The following is a 22,289-nucleotide window of genomic DNA, read 5'->3' on the forward strand; positions in this document are numbered from 1 at the left end:
AAAGTGGTTAATATGCAATATGTACAAGATCCAAAAGAGCACAATAATAGTGGAAGAACAAGAACGAAGTGCTGGAATTTAAAAGGGTGCAAGACAGGGATGTAGCCTTTGACCACTGCTGTTCAAACTGTGTGATACGTCACTTTCCTCTAGCATGGTTGTTGCTCGAGTATCGTGTATAAAAAAACGCAAAAAATGAATTTCTGCTCCGCGCAGTGCAAGGAGTATAATTTGTCATTAGAGTAATCAACCGCATTGCCTAACTACTTTCGAAAAATGTTATAAACGTTAAATGATTCAGTAAGTGCTAATAGATTACTTTTTAAGAACTACAGTGGAGGCGTCTGAACGCCTTGAAACTCTCCAATCGTCTACGAAGGGTGGCTTTTGGCAAATTGTATCCAGCGTAGACACTGAAGTGACGAAAGTCATGGGACAGCGATATGCACATGTACAGATAGCGTTAGTATTCTACACATAAGATGCAGAAGGGCAGGATGTTGGTGCCGGCGTCATTTGTACTCAGGTGATTCACGTGAAAAGGTGTCCGACATGGTTACGGCTGCGCGACGAGAATGAACACACTTTGAACGCGGTGGTACGTAGACCGAGATGCAAGGGACACACCATTTCGGAAACTGTTAGGCAATTCGGTATTCCGAGATGAAAATTGTGAACAGTGCGCCGAGAATACCAAATTTGAAACATTACCTCTCACCACGGACTTTGCTTAACGACCGAGAGCAGCGGCGGTTGCAAAGCGTCTTCAGCGCTACCAGACAAGCACCACTGCGTGAAATATCCGAAGAAATCGAAGTGGGACGTACGACGAATGTTAGGACAGTGCGGCGAAATTGGGCGTTAATGGACTTTGGCAGCACGCGACAGACGCGAGCGGGTTTTGCTAACAGCTCCAAACCGACTGCAAAGTCTCTCGTGGGCTGGTGACGATATGTGTGGTAAAGACCCCACGAAGCGATAGACCCAGGTCATCAATAAGGCAGTGTGCAAGCTGGTGGTGCGCCATAATGCTGTGGGTTCTGCTTTATGGAATGGACTGGGTCCTCAGATCTAAATGTCCAAATAAACTGATCATTGACTATAAACGATCATATTTGGCTTCTTGGACACCATTTGGAGCCATTCATGGACTTCAGTTCCGAAACTGAACGGCAGTAGTCATCGGGCACAGTAGTTCACGACTGATTTGAAGAACAGTCTCAACAAGTTGAGCAAATTATTTGCCCACGCAGATCGCCCGCCATGAAACCCATCCAAAAGTTATCGGACATAATCGAGAGGGCAGTTCATGTACAAAATTCCTCACCAGCAGGACGTCCGCAATTATGGACAGTTGTAGAGGCAATATCGCTCAGTATTTCTGCGTGGCACTTCCAATAACATGTTCAGTCCACGCAACGGCGAGCTGTTCCAGTACACCGGCAAAAGGAGGTTCGACACTATATCAGGACTTATCCCATGACTTTTGTCGCCTCAATGTACATAAGAACGGAAAACAAAATTGATTGTTGTTAGACGACGATCAGTTCGGCTGTAGGAAATTTAAAGACACCAGGGAGGCTGTTCTGGCATTGCAGTTGATAACAGACGACAAGAAAAATGAAGAATCGTTCATACGGTGTGTCGACCAGGAAAAAATGTTCGACAGTATAAAATGGTAGTATATGATCAAAATTCTGAGAAAAATGTCGAAGCTATGTGGAGAGAGGGTAATATACAATGTGTTCAGGGACCAGGAGGGAACAATAAGAGTGTAAGTCTGAGAACGAAGAGCTCGCATTAAAGAGCGCCTGAAACAGGGATGTAGTATTTCACCTCTGCTGTTCAATTCATACATCAATGACGCCATGCTGGAGTTAAAGAAAGGTTCAAGGTTGGATTTAAAATTCAACATGAGGAGATACCAGTTATAAAACTCGCTCATGGCATTGCCATTCTCATTGAAAGCGAAGAATAATTACCGAATCTGTTGAATGGAATGAACAGTCTAATGAGAACATAAGAAGAACTGAGAGCAAATTGGAGAAAGACGAAAATAATCAGAAGTAGCAGAAATTAGAACAGCGAGGAACCTAACATGAGAATGACGAACTACACAATATTAAGAATTTCTCCTACCGTGGCAGCAAAATAACCGGTGATGGACGGAGCAATGAAGACGTAAAAAGCAGACTGGCGCTGGCATGAAGGGCATACCTAGCCAAAAGAAGTCTACTGATATCAAATATAAGCATCAACATGAAGAAGCGATTTCTGAGAATGTACGTTTGGAGAACAGCATGGTAAGGTAGTGAATCACGGACTGTGGGAAAACCGGAACAGAAATAATGGTAGCATTTGGAATGTAGTGCTAGAGAAAAGGGTTGAAATTTAGGTGGACTGATAAGGAATCCGAAGTTTCTCTGCGGAATCGGCGAGGAAAGGAATGCGTGGGAAACACTGACAAGAAATAGGGACATGATGATAGGACATCTGTTAAGACATCAGAGAATAACTTATTGAATATAAGTTTCGCCTTTTATGCAAAACACTTTTCTTCTTCCTTATTGTATTTTCTTTATTTATTCTTCTTCTTTTTCTTCTTTGAATAAAAGGCATAACCTATGTCCAACTGCAAACACGGAAAAGATACAATAGCTGAACATTCGAAACATGAACACAAGGGAATAATTTCCAGGATACAAGAGGGAGGTGTAGAAAAAAAAATTTTGGTGTAAGACAGAGACTGGAAGACATCCAGCAAATAATTAACGACGTAAGTTGCAAATGCTACTCAGAGAGAAGGTATTTGGCAGAGAAAGCAATTCTGGGCGGGCCGCATCATACCAGTCAGATGAGTGATGACCAAAAATCTGGTTACTAATGATCAGTCACATGGTTGTTTAGGGTTATCATCTACATACTAAGACAAGAAGAATGAGGAACCTCCTTCTCACATTGCAACAGTACCGCAAGAAAGCTATAACTTTTAGAATCTGTACAATGCGCAAATAAATTATTCTTTACAAAATGGTTCAAATGGCTCTAAGCACTCTGGGACTTAACATCCGAGTTCATCAGTCCCCTAGACTTAAAACTACTTAAACCTAACTAACCATAGGACAGCAGACACATCCATTCCCGAGGCAGGATTCGAAACTGCGACCGTAGGAGCCGCGCGGTTCCAGACTGAAGCGCCTAGAACCGGTCGGACACATATTATTTACAATACAGAACTGATGCGTGAGAACGCTTAACACTGCAAGCGTCTATGGAGCGTGGCTTTTGGTAATGCAGTGTCATTCAGCTGTGGTTACCGCTGTCGGTTTATACAAACCTCAACGCTTTAGCTGGCATTCATAAACTACGGACGCGATAAACATTCTCTCGTTCGCAACGCGAAAACCATTAGTTCTAAAGAAAAAATTACCAGGACCTTTCCGTAGGAAATTTGACATATTTGAATTTTGTACCGGAATATGTTTTCGCTAGAGGCAGTAGTGTACGGCCTATTCCAGAAGGACGTACAAAACCTACCTTTAAACGCACCCCCACTCGTCACAGGTCAGAGTTTTGGTGTACTGTTCATGGCACTCGCTTCTAAGAATGTACAAATATTTTTGACTGAACGTATTATTTCCCACATTAGACCCTTTATGGTCCTCATTGACTGGCCTTACTATGTCACCGGCTTACTTGAGAACTTACAAATTGTAAAACTGACAATTGTGTAAGTTATACCTAACCATTTCGTGAATTATAACACCATAAAGTAAATAGTTATACGTGTGAGGCCTTCTGATTACGAAGCTACTGTGCTAGTAAGGGTTTAGTTTGGATCGAATTGTCAACGTAATTCGTTTCCAAAGTTGTTTTCGTTTATTACCCTCACGGGCATGTATAGATTAAAAATTTTAACGAAGTATCCAATTATACTGGTGGTGTAACAGTCCAGTCAATAAAGACTAAAAAATATCGAATATCTGGAAAGTTCGCGTTGTCGGAAATTTTTGTGCAGTGGTAATAGGGAATACCACGAACAGCATACTATAAATCCTGAATGGTGAGGGATTAGTTTGGTGTTGAGCAGCGTTTGGAGGTCACGTTTTTTCGTGAATAACTGAAAAACGTGGTCTCCGGCGAAAACGTATCCCAACGTATAATTTAAATACACTTAATTAACTAAAAAAGGGTCCTGCTCATTTTTTTCTGTAGGATTAATACTTTACGCGTAGTGAGCGAAATAATATGAAAAGCTCGCGCGGTGGTTACCAGGTCCAGCAATAACATCGCTGGTTCCTGAAAACCACAACGATAGTGGCAGCCTAGTCATCCTGCATAGGCGAAACAGAGAATTCGACATATCTCCACCAGGAGTGAAACCGCAGTATACACCAAGGAACGAAAATTGTATGACCCCTCGTTAATAGCATTTCCGCCTACCTCTGAAACACAGTGCTCCAGTTATTATCCTTTGCATGTATTCTAAAACCTTTTGGTAGTTTCCCGGGGCTATATTGCACCAGACGGCTTCGCACTGGCGACGCAGCGTGTTTTACGAGCCGGTCGTTTGTAGGCATGGAGGTGGCAGCCGTTGTTGTCCCATAGTAGTGCCATCGGATTACGATCAGAAGAATTTGGTAGCCGATACAGGTGTTGGACAAAAATATGGGAGCACCAGAAACACAACACATTACCATGCCTAATATAGTGTAGCAGTTTCGGAACAGCGTCCAGTCGTCCTGTGTGGGTTTCAATAGAATGTTATACCACTCTTCCAGCAAAATAGTAGCAAATTCTTCGCCCTTCTCCCCAAATCAGACCACGAAGGATCAGTAAAATTTACATCTGATGATTGTGGTGGCAGGTAAAAAAAAAAAAAATTGTGTAATGGGATGGACCTGATCAGCCAAAACGATAGCAAAATTCTTGAGATAATGCAGACTGACCATGGCGCCCCGTTTAGTATCACGATGTGCCTACTCAAATCGTAGCCGAACACCCGCCATGTTTTACTCTTGGAACGTAACCTTGGCCAGAAGTTGAAGGCATTGTTAAAAAATGGTTCAAATGGCTCTGAGCATTACGGAACTTAACATCTATGGTCATCAGTCCCCTAGAACTTAGAACTACTTAAACCTAACTAACCTAAGGACATCACACATCACCCAGTCATCACGAGGCAGAGAAACGGCATTGTTAAACAAGACTCATCCGCCCTAATGACTTTCTTCCATACTTCATGGCTTCGGGATCATATTTTCCTGTTACATGCATTTCCGTCACTCATGAGTGGTTATGGAGTTCCTTCTCGCCCTGAACTTCACTCCTTATGGCGCTCCCTTCTCTTTATTTCGGTGTTGTTTTGGTACTGATAGGGTTCGCCAGTGCGACATTCAATACGCCAGTGAGTTTGCAAATATCGTACTCTTTCTTTCGGTCACAATCTTCTTCAGTGACCGTCCGTCACAATCACTCAACACACACTTTCGTCCGCAGTGTTACTTAGCGGATGACGTTTTTCGGCTTACCCTGTAAGCGGTTTAAATCTTCGACAAGGTGCTTCTCAAAACGCCAAACACTTCGGCGATCTTAGTTACAGAAACACCCACCCAACTAGCCTCAAAAATTTACCCACGTTCGAATTCACTTAACTTCGACATAATGCCCTCACAACACCGCAGAACAATGTTATGACCACCACTTGCAACTTATTAAGGATATTGCACAGGTGCCGCTAGAAGTCACAGTCTTTGCTGTATCTGCACTGAATTCAACCAGGCCATTCCTCTAAGTGATTACATATTTTTGTCCAGTCCCCGTAGATCAACGTTATGTTCTGCGTAATGCTCCTCAAACCACTGCAGCACGATTCGGGTCTTGTGACAGGGAGAGCTACCCTGAGATAAGACACCTTCCCTTTCCGAGTAGACATCAGTAGTGAACAGGTGCCGATTGTACACAATATTGTCACGATGTTCACGGCTGTCATAATGTTTTCTAATCGCGTGAAAGCCCAGGTGAATGTTCCCCAAGCCTAATACTGTTCACAATGGCCTGAGTCCGTGACACGATGCTTGTTTCGATCTATATTTCGCCGCCATCACGGCGTATCCAGATAAGACCATCGAAGCGATTCCACAAGAAACGTGGTCCCTCCTTTAAGTAATACGTTTCGCTGTTGCCCTGGTAACACTTTACGTGCCAGCAGCCCTACCAGGCAGTGTTCAGTCTCGCGGTGGACAGGGTCAGAATGTCTTGGGTCATTGGATTTTGATAACACACCAGTGCGAAGTTCAGAATTTATAGAAAGGAACTCCGGGAAGCAGATGAGACATTTAAAAATGGATATAATTTTAACAGAACGGGCAACTATATCTTCTGAGCACCAAGGAAGTATGTACGCAGTCACGGTGTTTCGGTAAAAAGACAATCATCTGGAAACCACCTAGTGTTCATTCAGCCACTCAAGCACACACACACACACACACACACACACACACACACACACACACTGAACTAGCAGCGGGGTCGAAATTTTATGTTCCGGGATTTTAAAATTCTGGAGAAATATGTGACAACAGCTAAACCACATGGAAAGTATTACGTTCATATTTGTGTGCATCTCTAGAGAGAAGAGGAATTGAGAATTACAATTCCGGGTCTCATGTACTCTCCAAAATAAACGGAGTACGAGCTCAATTAGACAATAACTTCATGAGAAAGTAGCGCCGGCAAATTGGAAGGGTTGATCACATGTGTGTAGTCTCATTCTGTAGTAAACCTACCTTCATAATTTTGCAATATTTTATTTATTATTTTATTTTTTCATCTTCCTTAGGTTTTCTGAGTTAACTAGTATGTTCTGTTTTCCAACTAGCGTGATGCGACCAGATACAAAATTCTTCTCCTGTGCGAACGACATTCATGTTAAACAATATTAATACTGACATGCACTGAGGTGACAGGAGTCATGGGATAGCGATATGCACATATACAGTTGATGGTAGTATCAAGTACACGAGGTATAAAAGGGCAGCGCATTAGCGGAGCTGTCATTTGTACTCAGGTGGTCCTTGCGAAAAGGTTTCCGGTGTGATCATGGCCACACGACGGTAAATAGTAGACTTCGAACGCGGGATGGACGCGCGATGGTAGACGCATGGGATATTCTGCTTCGCAAATCCTTAGGGAATTCAATATTTCGACATCCGCAACAGTGTGCCGAGAATACAAAATTTCAATTACTACCCCTCACCGCAGACAACGCAGTGGCAGACAACCTTCAGTTAACGATCGATGGCTGCGGGTTTTCGTAGAGCCGTCAGTGCTAACATAAAAGCAACAGTGCGTGTAATAACCACAGAAATCAATTACGGATGTATGACGAACGTATCAGTTTGGACAGCGTGGTGAAATTTGGCGTTAATGGGTTACGGCAACAGCCTACAGAAGCTAGTGCCTTTGCTAACAGCACGACATCGCCTGCAACGCTTGGCCTGGATTCGTAATCATATCGATTGGATTATAGACTTCTGGAAAGACGCGGCCTGGTCAGATAAGTCCCGATTTCGGTTGCTAAGAGCTGTTAGTAAGGCTCTGGTGTGGCCCAGATCCCATGAAGCTGTGGACCCGATGAATGACAACGCACCATGTCACCGTGCCACAATTGTTAGCGACTGGTTTGAAGAACATTTTGGACAATTAGAGAGGATGGTTTGGCAACCCAAATCGCCCGACATGAATCTCATCGAGCCTTTAGGAGACATAATCGAGAGATCAGTTCGTGCGCAACATCCGATAACACTTTGGCCATTATGGACAGTTTCAGAGACAGCATGGCTCAGTGGTACTACAGGGAACTTCCAACGACTTTTTGACTAGATGTCACATCCAAGTGGCCGCTCTACAGCAGGCAAAAGAGGACCGACGGGATACTAGGAGGTATCCCATGACTTTTGTCTCCTCAGTGTACATCCATGAATAGGGATCTTTTAATTATAGATGGGATACATTCCACGTAACGAGTGGTTTTTACCTTGTGGTCAACCTAGTGGATAATGTGTTACTAGTTGGTATACATTCAAGTATTTTCAGTATAAAAAGTACTGAATTTCGGAATATTATATAACGCCGAATGTTTGTTGTTTTGTTGTACACTAGAATTTCATCTGATGGAATGAAGTGGAGGTGGGAGGGGGTGTCTGATATCTTGGGAGTGCTACTCAATTTACAAATCATGTGTCTGTATATTACAGCCAAGCGGTTCTAGGCGCTTGAGTCCGGAACCGCACGACTGCTACGGTCGCAGGTTCGAATCCTGCCTCGGGCATGGATGTGTGTGACGTCCTTAGGTTACTTAGGTTTACGTAGTTCTAAGTTGTAGGGGACTGATGACCTCCGATGTTAAGTCCCATAGTGCTCAGAGCCATTTGAACCATTTGTATATTACAGTATCGGACAAAGGCAGTGGGCTACCGGTTCAAATGGTTCAAATGGCTCTCAGCACTATGGGACTTAACATCTATGGTCATCAGTCCCCTAGAACTTAGAACTACTTAAACCTAACTAACCTAAGGACATCACACAACACCCAGTCATCACGAGGCAGAGAAAATCCCTGACCCCGCCGGGAATCGAACCCGGAAACCCGGGCGCGGGCAGCGAGAACGCTACCGCACGACCACGAGCTGCGGACAGTGGGCTACCGGTATCCTGGAAGTCCATATTTTACTAAGTGCTGGCTGGAGAAAGGGTCTAAGGCATTACGCAAAGAGTAACGTGCAAGCATGCTTTGTAGAGTATCAAGCCTATAGATTGTTCACGCTGAGTCTATACGATACGCGGTGCGACTGATGATAGTACGCAGCGCTTAGAGGCACAGTTTAAGCGACTTAACGGGTTCACAATGGAACGACAGCGCCACAAATCTGACACCTATGTACGTCGCATCCCTAGGAGGGATAAGTATGATGATGATGATGATGATGATGATGTTTGGTTTTTGGGGAGCTCAACTGCGCGGTCATCAGCGAAATACAAAGCCCCAATTTTTACACAGTCGATTTATTTTTACACAATCCAGTCTGCCCATTATCACCAGTGATGATGATGATGATGAAATGATGAAGACAACACAAATACCCAGTCGCCGGGAGGAGAAAATCCCCAAACCGGCCGGGAATCAAGGCGCAATATAGAGTGCAAGTCGCTCCGAACCACATGTGTCATATACGGAGAGGAAAATTTAATGTCATTCGATGAGCATAAAAAAATTGTTTTATGTAGATGAAGTAAAGGTACATCCGTCTCTGTACTTAGTTTCTCAGTAAAACTTCTACTTTTCGCGTAGAAAATTAAAAATTCCTATTTCGGGAGGCGCACGCGTTCTTTCGGTATATAGTCGTTCTCATTCGATTTTAAGGAAACCACTCAGGAAAAAAAAAAGAAAAGAAAAGAAACTGATAGTCCTGCAACCGATTTTAATAATGAACTGATTTACTTTACGTTATTGCAACGTAATTATTGTGGTACGTCACAGATAAGTAAGCCACTGGGCACGTTTTGAAAAGTTTGCAGTGAAGAATGTGGTCGCTGGCCAGTTTACGTTTGGTGGGTTTCAGATCGTAGACTGGTGAATACAACACATAGCTAACATATCGATATTGTTTCTAACGCTGGTGGAAGAGCGATACCTCTTTCTGTTCTCGAAAAACTACGTGAGATAATCTGGAGTCTGTCCGCGAAGTGTTCGGCAGCTATACTCCACACGCACTTGTGCCGTCACCTGCAATGGCCTGCAGTGCGGAGTGCGGAGATGCCTTGTGTTTCTCGTTTCGTATGATGCCGATACAAGCTGATGCTAGAAATGAAATCTTTCTCAAATGAAAAGAAATGAAAAGACAGCTGATGATGCTGATTGGATATTTTTGCAGTCTGTACTCCTTGATCTCAGGGAACTTTGTAACGAGCGCAAAAGGGATCTGAAAGCTAAACTGTCGTTACAAAGGTGTGAAATAAAGTCGTCTAGGAGGCTAGCCACCACTCTAGTACATATGCGTAGATTTGTAGTGAAGCTGGTTAGGTTGCATGAAAAGTAATACAGAAGGTTAAGAACGACTTTACTGACTACAAATATGCATTAAGTGTTTCGGAATTATTTCCATCTTCAGAAACTCAAATGCAAAGGTAGTACAAGCACTAGAGTCTTACCAGTTGTGTACGTAACATAAGATAACAACACCTTCTTTACTACGCAGCTACTAACGCTAACGTTCCGAAACATATCATACATACTTTGTGGAAATGGCATGTGGCTAGGGCCTCCCGTCGTGTAGGCCCTTCGCCTGGTGCAAGTCTTTCTAGTTGACGCCACTTCGGCGACGGCACGTGCCTTAATGAATTTGTGGATAGTATGCCACGACGAATGCAGCATCCGTCAATGAAAGAGGAAGTGCTACTGAGTATCAGAGGTATCGGTGTGTACCACCACCCCTGAAGGTCTCTCTGTATGGTGATACAACATGCATTGTGTGGTTTGCATGAGACTTAAAAAGGGCGGAAATGATGTTTATGTTGATCTCTATTCCAATGTTCTGTACAGGTTCCGGAACTCTCGGGACCGAGGTGATGCAAAAGTTTTTTTCAAGTGTTTATGTACCATAATGAATAAAGGACAGTGGGTGGGGAAAAAAGTGTTTTCATAGTGAAATTTTTAACGTAATTCATACACTTTTATTATCTTACGTGATTGTAACAATTAGCGCCTCAGTAGCAGAAAAATCAAGTTAAAATTTGTGTCCGCTTTTAGGAGTAGCTGATAGCAGTTGCTCCAAAAGGTGGAAACTGTCTGGAGTCATCCTGTAGAATTCGTCGACATTTTCGTGTTGAGAGACCTTACGACAGACCACAGTCGAACTATGATTTTTATAGCATTATTAGAATGCCCAGGGTACTTTCTTTTATTTTCTATTAGTTTGAACTATAAATAATATTGAACCTCACAATATCCTGTGGGGGAGGGGGTGTTACTATATGCCCACCTTTTAAAAATACTGCAATCTAGTCGTTTTTCTTATGTTTTAAGATTTTGAAATCAAAATATTTGTTGTTGTTAATCAATTCTTCTAACAGATTCCTGAAATGTTTTAAATTTTTCAGTTAAACTTAACACAAAAATGTAAGTCATGGTACTGAATGTTACTTTTCCCAATGAAAGTTAAATTCAAATTTTCATGTTCAGGAGCGTATTTATAAATCAGTATGTCTCCAAAAAGCATGTTTTAACTTAGTCAATAAAAATTACCCGAAATTGTATTCAGACCTTTTCTCTTGTGGTCATACTACAGCTGGTAGTACACGTTATTGAAAGTGTGTGGATATTGCTAAGAGTGTGTGAACTGTTGACTTAGAGTCAATAAAAATGAACGGAATTTGCATTCAGACCTTTTCTCTTGTGGTCATACTATAGCTGGTAGTATACGTTATTGAAAGTGTCTGGATATTGCTAAGTGTGTGCTAATCTACATTTTCAGGTTCTGGAACCTACTTTCACATCAGTACGTATTTAAAATGTGAGTTTTATATACGTTAAGAACAATTTACGAATTTGTTTCTTTTTAGATTTTTTTAATGCGCGTTGTAAGAAATGCGTTGGCATTGCTAGGGTTAGGGCACGCTGAAGCCCTCTTTCACAGGAGCTCATGACTGCAAGTGAAACAAAAACAGGAAAGTGATTTGAGCTGTCTTGGTGACTGTCGTATGGCGAGTCGCATCGCTTATCGTATCGCATATCGAATCACCCAAATCAGGTCACGAGTACCGCGTTCCGCGGCCATTATTGCAATGTGTCTTATCGCATACCATATACTTGCCTATGTTGTAGAGAGCCGTGTTCTGATTACTTGGCTAGCGGCAGTTCGTGCAGCTGCTTTTCTCAGAAAATCGATACTGAAGTTTTCTGCGTATTGCCTATACCCGTAACGATAGTCGTGCTTCGATCAACTGAACGTAGCGCAGCTGCTAAGGTTCGCCACTTCCACGTTGGCGGTGAGGGTTCAAATCCAGCCTTTTTTCCACCTACGGTGCTGAACAAGGAGCGAAAATCTTCACCGTACAGTAGACATTATTTGGACAAAATTAGTCGTTTCTTCACACGACAATATACAGGGTGATTATAATTAAAGTTAAGCTTTCAAACCACTGCAGAAATAACACCACTGGGCAGTTGACATGAAATTGCTACGGAATATTATCGGAGAAGGGGAAAACGTACGGCAGGAGAAACATAAATAGTTATAAAATGTAGCAATAGATGGCGCTTTAAGAATAATAATTTAATCGTTGTATACTCCAAATGAAAAACGCACCATACAGGGTGTCCCAGCTATTTTGTCCACCCAAAATATCTCTGGAACAATAACAGCTATTGGAAAACGACTTTCACCGGTATCAATGTAGGGCTGGGGCCCATGAATGTACATATTTGGAAACATTCTAAAACGAAAGCATATGGTTTTTTTTAACACAAACTTATGTTTTTTTAAATGGACCTCCTATATTTTTTCTTCAGCAATCCATAGCCTGATAAAGCACATACACAATGGCGTTGATTGCATCGCAATATTCCCATTACATCCCGAGATATTGAGACGCGAATTTGACGCTTGAAACACCCGACATGCGCTGCTAGCGCTCAGGCATGAACCCCATGCTGCCCGTAATCGCGATGTGATTGACATGCGTAATCACACTTCCATACTTATCAAGAGGTCCGAAACGAATAATACGGTCTGCTGCCATCCTGCATTAACGTCGTACATTCCAGCAGGTATTTATCCCATAGGCTAGGGGTGATGCGGTTCTGTAACGTATCTGTGTACCGCAACGTTAGTCACAAAGTTAACTTCGCTTATCGTTAATCCGTTACTAAAAAGGTAATGCCGTTCAACGTTAAAACTTTACTTAACTGTAGATCTAGCGCAATTGACAGTTAATCATTCACTCGTAATAGTAAAATTCATGTTGATGGTTTTAGTGAAACGAGCAAGTGGACTAAAAGTTTTACCGTTGTTTAGGTAAAAGTGTTTTGATTTGGGAAGTTCAGGTAGGGCATAGAAGATGAATGTAAACATGTTTAACCAATTAGTTTCATTATCACATAATTATCAATGTTATGTTTATCTAATGCGTTAAATGACAATTCGTTGCAAACAAATGTTTCTTAACATCACTGGGTAAAATGGCCCTTTGTAGAAACTTCCACTGTGATACCAGCACTACATACTAAACATAGCGTTCACATCTCATGCTCAAAGTGATGCCCATTGGCTTGCATACATAGGGTCACTCTGCGGATGAAGGCTGCCCTACTTCGTGCTACTGTTTCCTCTTTGATGGCTGTACAAGCATCAATAATGCGTTGCTTCATATCCTCTGGTGTTGTTGGTTCATGTTGGTAAACAGCATCCTTCATTGCTCCCCAAAGAAAATAATCCAGCGGTGTAAGGTCCGGAGATCGGGCAGGCCACCTAACTGGGCCACCTCGTCAAATCCACCTACCAGGGAACTTACGGATCAGAAGTCGTCGTGCTCGTAAGGCGTTATGTGCAGGGCATCCGTCATGCTGATTCCACATGACCATTCTCCGGTTCAGAGGTACGGCGTCCAAAAGAGCAGGAAGATTGTGACGTATAAATCTGGAGTATTGTCTGCCATTTTGGATGCCATTTATAAAGAAAGGTCCGATAATGGTATCTCCAATAATCCCACACCAAACATTAACTTTCCACAGACGTTGATGCTCTACCTGACAGAGCCATTTTGGATTGTGCGCGGACCAATAATGCATATTCCTCATATTGACAATTCCTTTGTTGGAGAATGATGCCTCGTCGGTCAAGAGAACATCTGCAAAAAAATTTGGATTATCAGAAGTTTTTGCTGAGCCCACCGACAAAATTTTACCCTATTGCGGAAGTCATTTCCATGAAGATCCTGGTGTAAATGAACATGGTAGGGATGAAATTTATGACGTTTAAGAATACGCTGTGCACTTGACTTCGACAAACCAACTTCACGTTCAATTTGACGTGTGCTGATTTGAGGATTCACAACTATGGTAGCGAGCACAGCAACTTCAGCACGTTCATCTGTGCGTGTTCTAGGACGATGTCGAGGTCTTGGAATTAAGCTTCCCGTTTCACGTAGACGAGATGTGAGACGACCAAACAACCGGCGCGAAGGCGATGGTTTGTCAGGGAATCGTCTTCTGTACAGTCGTTCTGCCTGAACAGCATTTCGTCCACCTACAACAGGGTACAGTACAGGTATGTAGAGTAGGGTAGAAAACAGACATATTAACTTAATAATCATAATGTTCGCTAACAGTACTATCAACAAACGAGCAATCTCAGAACGTATTTCCCGTCAACGTACATTCTCCACAGATCAGCAGCTTTTCTACCATATCTTCATGTGTGTACATTATACTGTACAGTATAAGTTCCACAACACAACGTTTATTCACAATGTGTACTACCTCCGTGCCGTCACTGGATTACTCTGATGCACGACTACACTGGCAAGCGGTGTACTGCACGTCAAAGCAACAACAAATGGGATGCTCGGAGGGTGGTGGAGTACAGGAGTTTGCATGGGTCGCAAATCATAAACAAGGCGAAGTGGTAACTGTGGCAGTAGTGGGAACTACGTTGGACACTTGACTAGGTAGAGCCAGGCCCTGCGCGACAGGCACAATGGGTCATATAATGCATTAGATAAACCTTATTTTGGGTGTGCAGGATAAATAAGACAACCTGACGGGTGTACACCGAACGCTACTGGTTCATATTGTGTACGTAGATATGTAAAACGTTCAAGAGGGAAACCATTATGTACTTATGAGAGTTGATGGCAGCAGACCGTATTATTCGTTTCTGACCTTTTGATAAGTATTGAGGTGTGATTGCACATGTCAATCACATCGCGATTACGGGCAGCATGGGGTTCACGCCTGAGCCTCAGGACGTGCGCTAGCAGCGCATGTCGGGTGTTTCAAGCGTCAATTTTGCGTCTCAATATTTCTGGATGTAATGGGAATATTGCGATGCAATCAACGCCATTGTGTATGTGCTTTGTCATGCAATGGATTTCTGGAGAAAAAATATAGGAGTTCCATTTAAAAAAACATAAGTTTGTGTTAAAAACACATATGCTTTCGTTTTAGAATGTTTCCAAATATGTACATTCATGGGCTCCAGCCCTAAATTGATACCGGTGAAAGTCGTTTTCCAATAGCTGTTATTGTTCCAGAGATATTTTGGGTGGACAAAATAGCTGGGACACCCTGTATAACAGTGCCTACGGTGTACGTTTGACATTAAACTGTACTACTCAGTGTGCATGGGTGTACAAGTGCGATACTGTTAGTTACGTAAGCCCCACCACAGCAAGGTTATATCACATCGGATGCGAAAAATCGGTTTTTAACTGTCTAGACGTCAACAACCGTATAAAAAGCTTCAATCGCATCGGTTTTTAATTGCCCTGAGGCCAAAAACCGCATAAATAGCATCAATCAAAGTAGAATAGGATTATTAATTTCCGTGTAACTGGCGCCAAACATTTTCAGTATGCTGTCCACCGTTTTCTGCAACAAGTTGATATCGAGAAACAGCATGTTCCACAACTGAGAATGTGTAGGCCAATGCGTGCCTTCAATGTAGCTAAATTTGCAATCGGAACACTGAACAAAACATCTTTGAGCCCCACCGCCAGATGTCACACGAATTAGGATCAGATGACACGGACGGTCAGGCTGTAGGGAAATGGTGGCTGATAATTCTAGCATTTCCGAAATGGCACTTCAGCAGCTGCTTAACTAGATTTGCAATCTACGGAGGTGCGCCATCTTGCATACGAATTATCCCATCCACACATCCACGTTGTTGGAGAGTTAGAAGGACACGGTTGCGCAAAAGACGCACATAGTGCTCACCAGCTATGGTACAGGTAACAGGACCAGCAGCACGTGTCTCTTCGACAAAATCTAGCCCTATGATAAATGATGTGTAAGTAAGCTGTTTATGTTTTCTTATTGGCAACGTTACGTAGCGCTCTATATGAAAATCACTGGCTGTGCTGTGTGCAGTCTGTGGCTAGTTTGCACAGCGGCAGCTGGATGTGAACAGCGCGTAGCGTTGCGCAGTTAGAGGTGAGCCGCCAGCAGTGGTGGATGTGAGGAGAGAGATGGCGGAGTTTTGAAATTACATATATTATGACTTGTGATGATATTAAGGTAAATACATTGTTTGTTCTCTATTAATATCTTTCATTTGCTAACTATCCCTATCAGTAGTTAGTGCCTTCTGTAGTTTGAATCTTTTATTTAGCTGGCAGTAGTGGCGCTCGCTGTATTGCAGTAGTTCGAGTAACGAAGATTTTTGTGAGGTAAGTGATTTCTGAAAGGTATAGTTTAATGTTACTCAGGGCCATTCTTTTGCAGGGATCTTTGATAGTCAGATTGCGTTGCGCTAAAAATATTGTGTGTCAGTTTAAGCACAGTCTTGTATAATTGTTCAAAGGGGACGTTTCAGATGCCATAAACTCGCACCACACAGTGACCTTTTCAGGATAAAGCGGTACTGGTTGATTTGCCTGTGGAGTTTCCGTTGCCCATAATTGGCAATTCTCTGCAGTGACATATCCTGTCAGGTGGAAGTGGGCTTTGTTTGTCCACAAAATCTTCCATGACCAATCATCGGGAGCAAGAAATTATAAAGCAAAGGTTCCTCTTGCTGGCAGGTCAACAGGAACTAACTCGTGCACATGGGTGATTCTGAATGGACAGCAAAGAAGGATGTTTCGCTGTACTTCACGCTCCGTGGTCACTGATATGTCCAATGTTCGGGGAATTCTCATTGCAATACACGTTTGCACACCACCATTCGACTCCTCCTGCATTGCTGTGGCCACTGTTTCCACTGACGTCGAATCAATTCGTTTCCTGCCTCTACCAGGTTGCAAATAAATAGAACCCGTCTTTTCGACTTTCCGAATCATTTTTCTTCAGACCCGTGGCACTCATCGGACCAACTCCTTTTCTCAAATCCTTCTCTGACCGCAACTTCTGCAGAGCGGCATGTGCACAGTAACCATTCTTGTAATACAGCTTTACAACCAGAGCGCTATCCTATATTGATACAGTCATGACGATCGTAGCAGATGCGAATGGATTAAGAGCCGTGTACTCGGCGTGTTTATACCGATTTCAGTTTGTCGTGCGCATGACAGGGCTTTTCATTTACGTATTCTGACACATACAGCGCCATTTATTGATCAATTTTGACACTATTTTTCTTCTTCTGCCATACGTGTTACCCCTTCTTCGATAATATTCCGTTGCAATTTGACGTCATTCTGATTAGTGGTGTTATTTTTACAGAATTTTGAATGTTTAATTATAATCACCCTGTACTATATTTACGTCACGATAGATATTCCCTTAACATTTTCTTATGTACACAGGAACCATCCGGAAAATCTTACCGGATTACTCAAGAAAGGACGATTTGACTTATAAGTTAAATTTTGCACTTGTGACTGGCTCCTCGCCTCTCCCAACCTCCTTGGGCGCATCGCCATGGATGTCGCTGATCGCATTGGCAGTGACCATGTTCCCGTCCTCGTAACTATAACGGTCGCCATCCGCGCCCCGCTCCTCGCCTCCTAAACTTGTCCACGATTACTCCCACGCCAACTGGGATGCTTACCGGGACTCCATACACACCCAGGTCGAACGCCACTACCTTACCCTCCAATCGCCTGATGAAATCTCCCGCAACGATAACTTCCTGCTCCAGACCTCTGACTCCGTCGCCACCCATATCTCTATCAAAACCATCCACCGTCACCGCCCAGCCCTGCCCCCACAGGCCGTTCTTCTCCTTCTTGAATCCCGCCAACTCGGCCGCTCTCTTCTCTGCACTCGTGGCCGGTACACACTCAGCCACCCTCGGCAATTACAACGACACGTCCGCAACATGCTTACTGCGAAGAAACGCCGTGCTTGGCGACAGACATGTACACGACACAACACCAAGCTCCCAATAAACTCTTCCAAGAATTGGTCTGCTTTCCACCGCCTTACTGGGAACCGCCATACCTCCCAGTACCCTCTCCTCCTTGATGACCATCCCTTTACTGTCAACCTCCGTAAGGCCAACCACTTTGCCTCCCACCTGTCCGATGTATTTTCCGTCCCAGATGATCCCCAATTTGATTATTCCCACTTCCCTGATGCCATCGATCATACGAATGTCTCTGTCCTCCCCTTACTCCTAGCTTCCAGTACTCGGGCCACACACCACCATCTGAACACTCCCATCACTACGCAGGACATCAGCCTCACACTCTGTACTAAACGCAACACTGCTCCCAGCCATGACCGCATTACCAACCGCCACCTCTAACACTGCCCTCCCACCTCCCTTGCAGTCCTTGCCACCTACTACAATGTAATCCTTGCCACCGGCTTCTACCCCGACCTGTGGAAAACCTACCATATCTTGATGTTCTCCAAACCCAACAAGCCTCCATCTGATGCTTCTTCCTATCGCCCTATATGTCCCACCTTAGTGTTCAGCAAGCTCTTGAAATCCATCCTTACCCAGTGCATCCATCACCACCTCCACCAACACCACCTCCTTCCCAACACCAGTGTGGCTTTCGACCTTCCTTCTCTGTCGTTGGCCAACTCTTACACCTCACTCATCTCCTCTTTCTCCAGCTTAGCTCCCGTCACTCAGCCATTTTTGTCTCTCACGACCTCAAAAACGTGTACGACCATGTCTGGCATCCTGGCCTCCTGTTTAAACTCCAGACTTTCACCCTTCCTATCAACTATATCCGTCTGATTGCCTCCTTCCTCTCCTGCCGCCCCTCCTATGTTACCATCCATAAGGCCGATTGCCACACCCTCTACAAGTCCGTCGGTGTGCCCCAGGGCCTTGTCCTCTCCCCTCTCCTCTACCTCCTGTACACGGCAGATATAAACCAACTGCCACCACTCCCTCCAGTACACTTCCTGCAGTATGCCTGTGACACCGCATTCCTTGCCCTCGCTGCTACTCTCCAACTGTTCTATCACCTCCTCCAGAGTCACCTTCACCTTTTTGCCGCATGGTGGAACCAGTGGCTCCTGAAAATCAGACCTTCCAAACCCAGGCAATCACTGTAGGTTGTGCCATTCGCTCCATCCAACTTCTTGATTTCTCCCTTACCATCTGCGCCCATCCTGTCCACCTCTCTCCCACCCTCACCTACCTTGGCCTCACCTGGATCCCTCATCTCTGCTCTATACAATCCAAAGCCCACAGCCGCCTTCAACTCCTCAAACTCCTCTCTGGCCAGGCATGGGGTTGATCCCCTCTATCATCCTCCTCACCTACAAATCCTTAACCCGTGCCATCCTCTGTTATGCCAGTCCCATCTGAATATCTGCTTCCCCCCCCCCCCCCCCCACCGCCGCAATTCTATTCTCCCTGCAGACCCTCGAGCGCCATGCACTCCACCTCAACTTCCATATATGCCTCCAATCCCCCATGTGGATCCTCTACGACCTGATTCCTTTCCCCCATGAGCTTCTTCTTCTCGAACATATCCACGTTCTCTACACCTCCTGCCACCTTGATCCCCTCACCCCTGGTAGCTCCTCTCCTCTCCCCTCCAACCCACGCCCTCTGCCGCAGATTCACCATTGTGGCCTCCCTACTTTTCACCTCTACACCCTTCATCTCCTTTCCCAAGGGGGTTCCATCGACTTCCCCTCCCTGATGGTACCCTCTCTCTCTCTCCATTCTCCTTCCTATCAACTTTGATCCTCACCTCGCCCTCCCTTCCTCTGTCCTTTCGTCGGGCTCCCTCTTCCACCCTTCCATCCTGTTTTTTCCCCATCTACCCTCTCTCTGCCTCCCTTCTCTCCCCAGAGCCCTTATTTTTCTCTCCCCTCCACTGCCTTTCCCACTCCTTCTCGCATCCGCCCTGCCCCCCTTTTCTATGTTCCCTCCCTCCATTGGCTTCCACTTTTTTCTTTTCCTCTCCTGCCACCATTTTTCCCCTCATCAGTCTGGGTCCTTACCCCCCCCCCGCCCCTCCTTCCCATCTGCCGCCATGTCACCTGTATAGTGCTGTTTTAATTGAGTGTTCATTGTTGTGCGTCCCCTGTCAGTGTTGCGAACAGCCACCATACTTTCGCTTGTTGTGTTTTTTATCTCCTGTGAAAAGAAAGCAGACTGTTGCTTTGTTTTTTTAATTGTGGATGTCTACTTATTGTCTTAACCCACATCGTCACCGCGGTGTTTTTATATTTTAACTTCCACAAGTTTCCGCCATTTTAGAGTATTTTATAGTGTCACCATTTTATCGCCTTTTTTCTTGTTTGTTTATATTCTCTTTATGTTTTCTAACTTTTCTGTAGCCTGTAGAGCAGCATATTACGCTGCTGCCAGACGCCCATCTCCCCCTCTGGGTGGGAATCGAAATGCAATTAAAAAAAAAATTGACCGGCATGGAATCACGGACGTTCACGGAAATGTTGCATGAGAAGTTTTTAAAATCTGTCATACTCCCGCACATGAAACAAGGAAGGTTTCTTTACACTACTGTTTCGTGGGTAGGACAGGCAGATCAGATATTTTGCAATCAAATCTCTGTATATGAAAGTAAAGCATGCACCAGCACCACAAAAATTATCCGATCCGATTTGCTCCATTTTGCGAACACTATGATGTTTACTTTCATAGGATGGCTACAATTTTGACGATATGTATTCCCTACTTGCGAAAGACTATCAGAGAAATCGCTTCGAGGAAAGGCTCAATAAAAAAAACATTCTTTAATCCCTCATCGATTTAGCGCAACTGCTTTCACAGGAATGATCAAATATGCCTAGTTCACATCGAAGTTGATCGAAGATAATAACAGTCTTTCTGAATCGAAACGAACCATCTTTCCAGTGCTATCTTTCTGAAAAATCCTTGTGCCTGCGAGGCACCAGCTTTCATTAAAAGTGCATGGTGCTCTACGAATTTATGTTTCGGTTGCTTGTGCGACAAGTACCTTGCGGAATTCTGTTCTAGCGATGCAAGCGATAGCGAATAGGACAATTGTGTTGTCTGTTTTGTAACAAACGAAACACACATTTCAATGATGTAATGATTGATGTATTAATGAGATAACTACGTCAGAAATGACTATTTTAGAATACCTGTACGTGGCATATACTATTTAGTGACTTTGTGTATGACGAAACTGAAAAAATGGATACACGGGCAGCGTTAGAACCCACACCGCGATCGTGCTTGCGGTGTAAGAACCCCTGCGCTGTGCACGCTCAACCGAAGCAAGACTGACGTTACAAGTGTAGCATGTACGCGTAAAACTTCAACATCGATTTTCTCGCAAACTAGGGGCCGACGCATGCAAATATTCTAGCCGAGTACATGGGACACGTCCCTCTACAAAATATTTTCATCAAAATCCGTGATAGACGGGTCTGATGGCTACCCTGTCTGTGTGATCCGCATCCGACATTCCACTGCCAACGCAATCTATTCCCTTTATTAAAACATGTCTTCGCGTTTCCTCGCATATCAGTGACGACACGTACGTAAGCGATATCGTTAAGACGGGTACGACCCAACATTGCAGATTGTGACAGACCACCGAACAGAAACAGCACTGTGGTATACGGAATTTGCACGTCGACTTTAAGCCAAGGATTCATCAAAAGAATTAATTTTGCTTTGAAATACCGACTTCGCAATTAAAGTCTGGTATTAAGAAGAGATGGACGCTAATATTATGGTATTCCAGAGTTCTTAGCTTCATAAAGAGGAAACATTGAGGAGAATAAATTTTAATATCGCTGGAATGGCCGGTGGCAGCGGGGCAAGTGCCTCTCGCCATACCGCTTTCATCCAACGCGGTAGATGGCGCTTCTTTGCCGCTATGCGCCCCGCCGCCTTATTTCAAAAATCACCGCGCATCCTTCTCGAATACAGCTAGATGCTTCTGTAGGCAGTAATATCATTTACAAGTCTATATCTTTACTCCAAATACCGCCGTATATTTTGCAGCGTTTCGTGTATGGAGTACTGCGCTCTTTCTTTTGCAGTTGCGGTTTGTGTGAGGGAGAAAGAGTGTTGGTAGCCCCGTGCACGCGCCGAGATAGGTGGGGCATCTTTTGAAACAACTGTACTCTAGTTTGGACAGAGCTCGGGCACCCTGAT

This window comes from Schistocerca cancellata, chromosome 8, assembly GCF_023864275.1.
Source record: "Schistocerca cancellata isolate TAMUIC-IGC-003103 chromosome 8, iqSchCanc2.1, whole genome shotgun sequence".
In the NCBI taxonomy this organism is placed as follows: domain Eukaryota; kingdom Metazoa; phylum Arthropoda; class Insecta; order Orthoptera; family Acrididae; genus Schistocerca; species Schistocerca cancellata.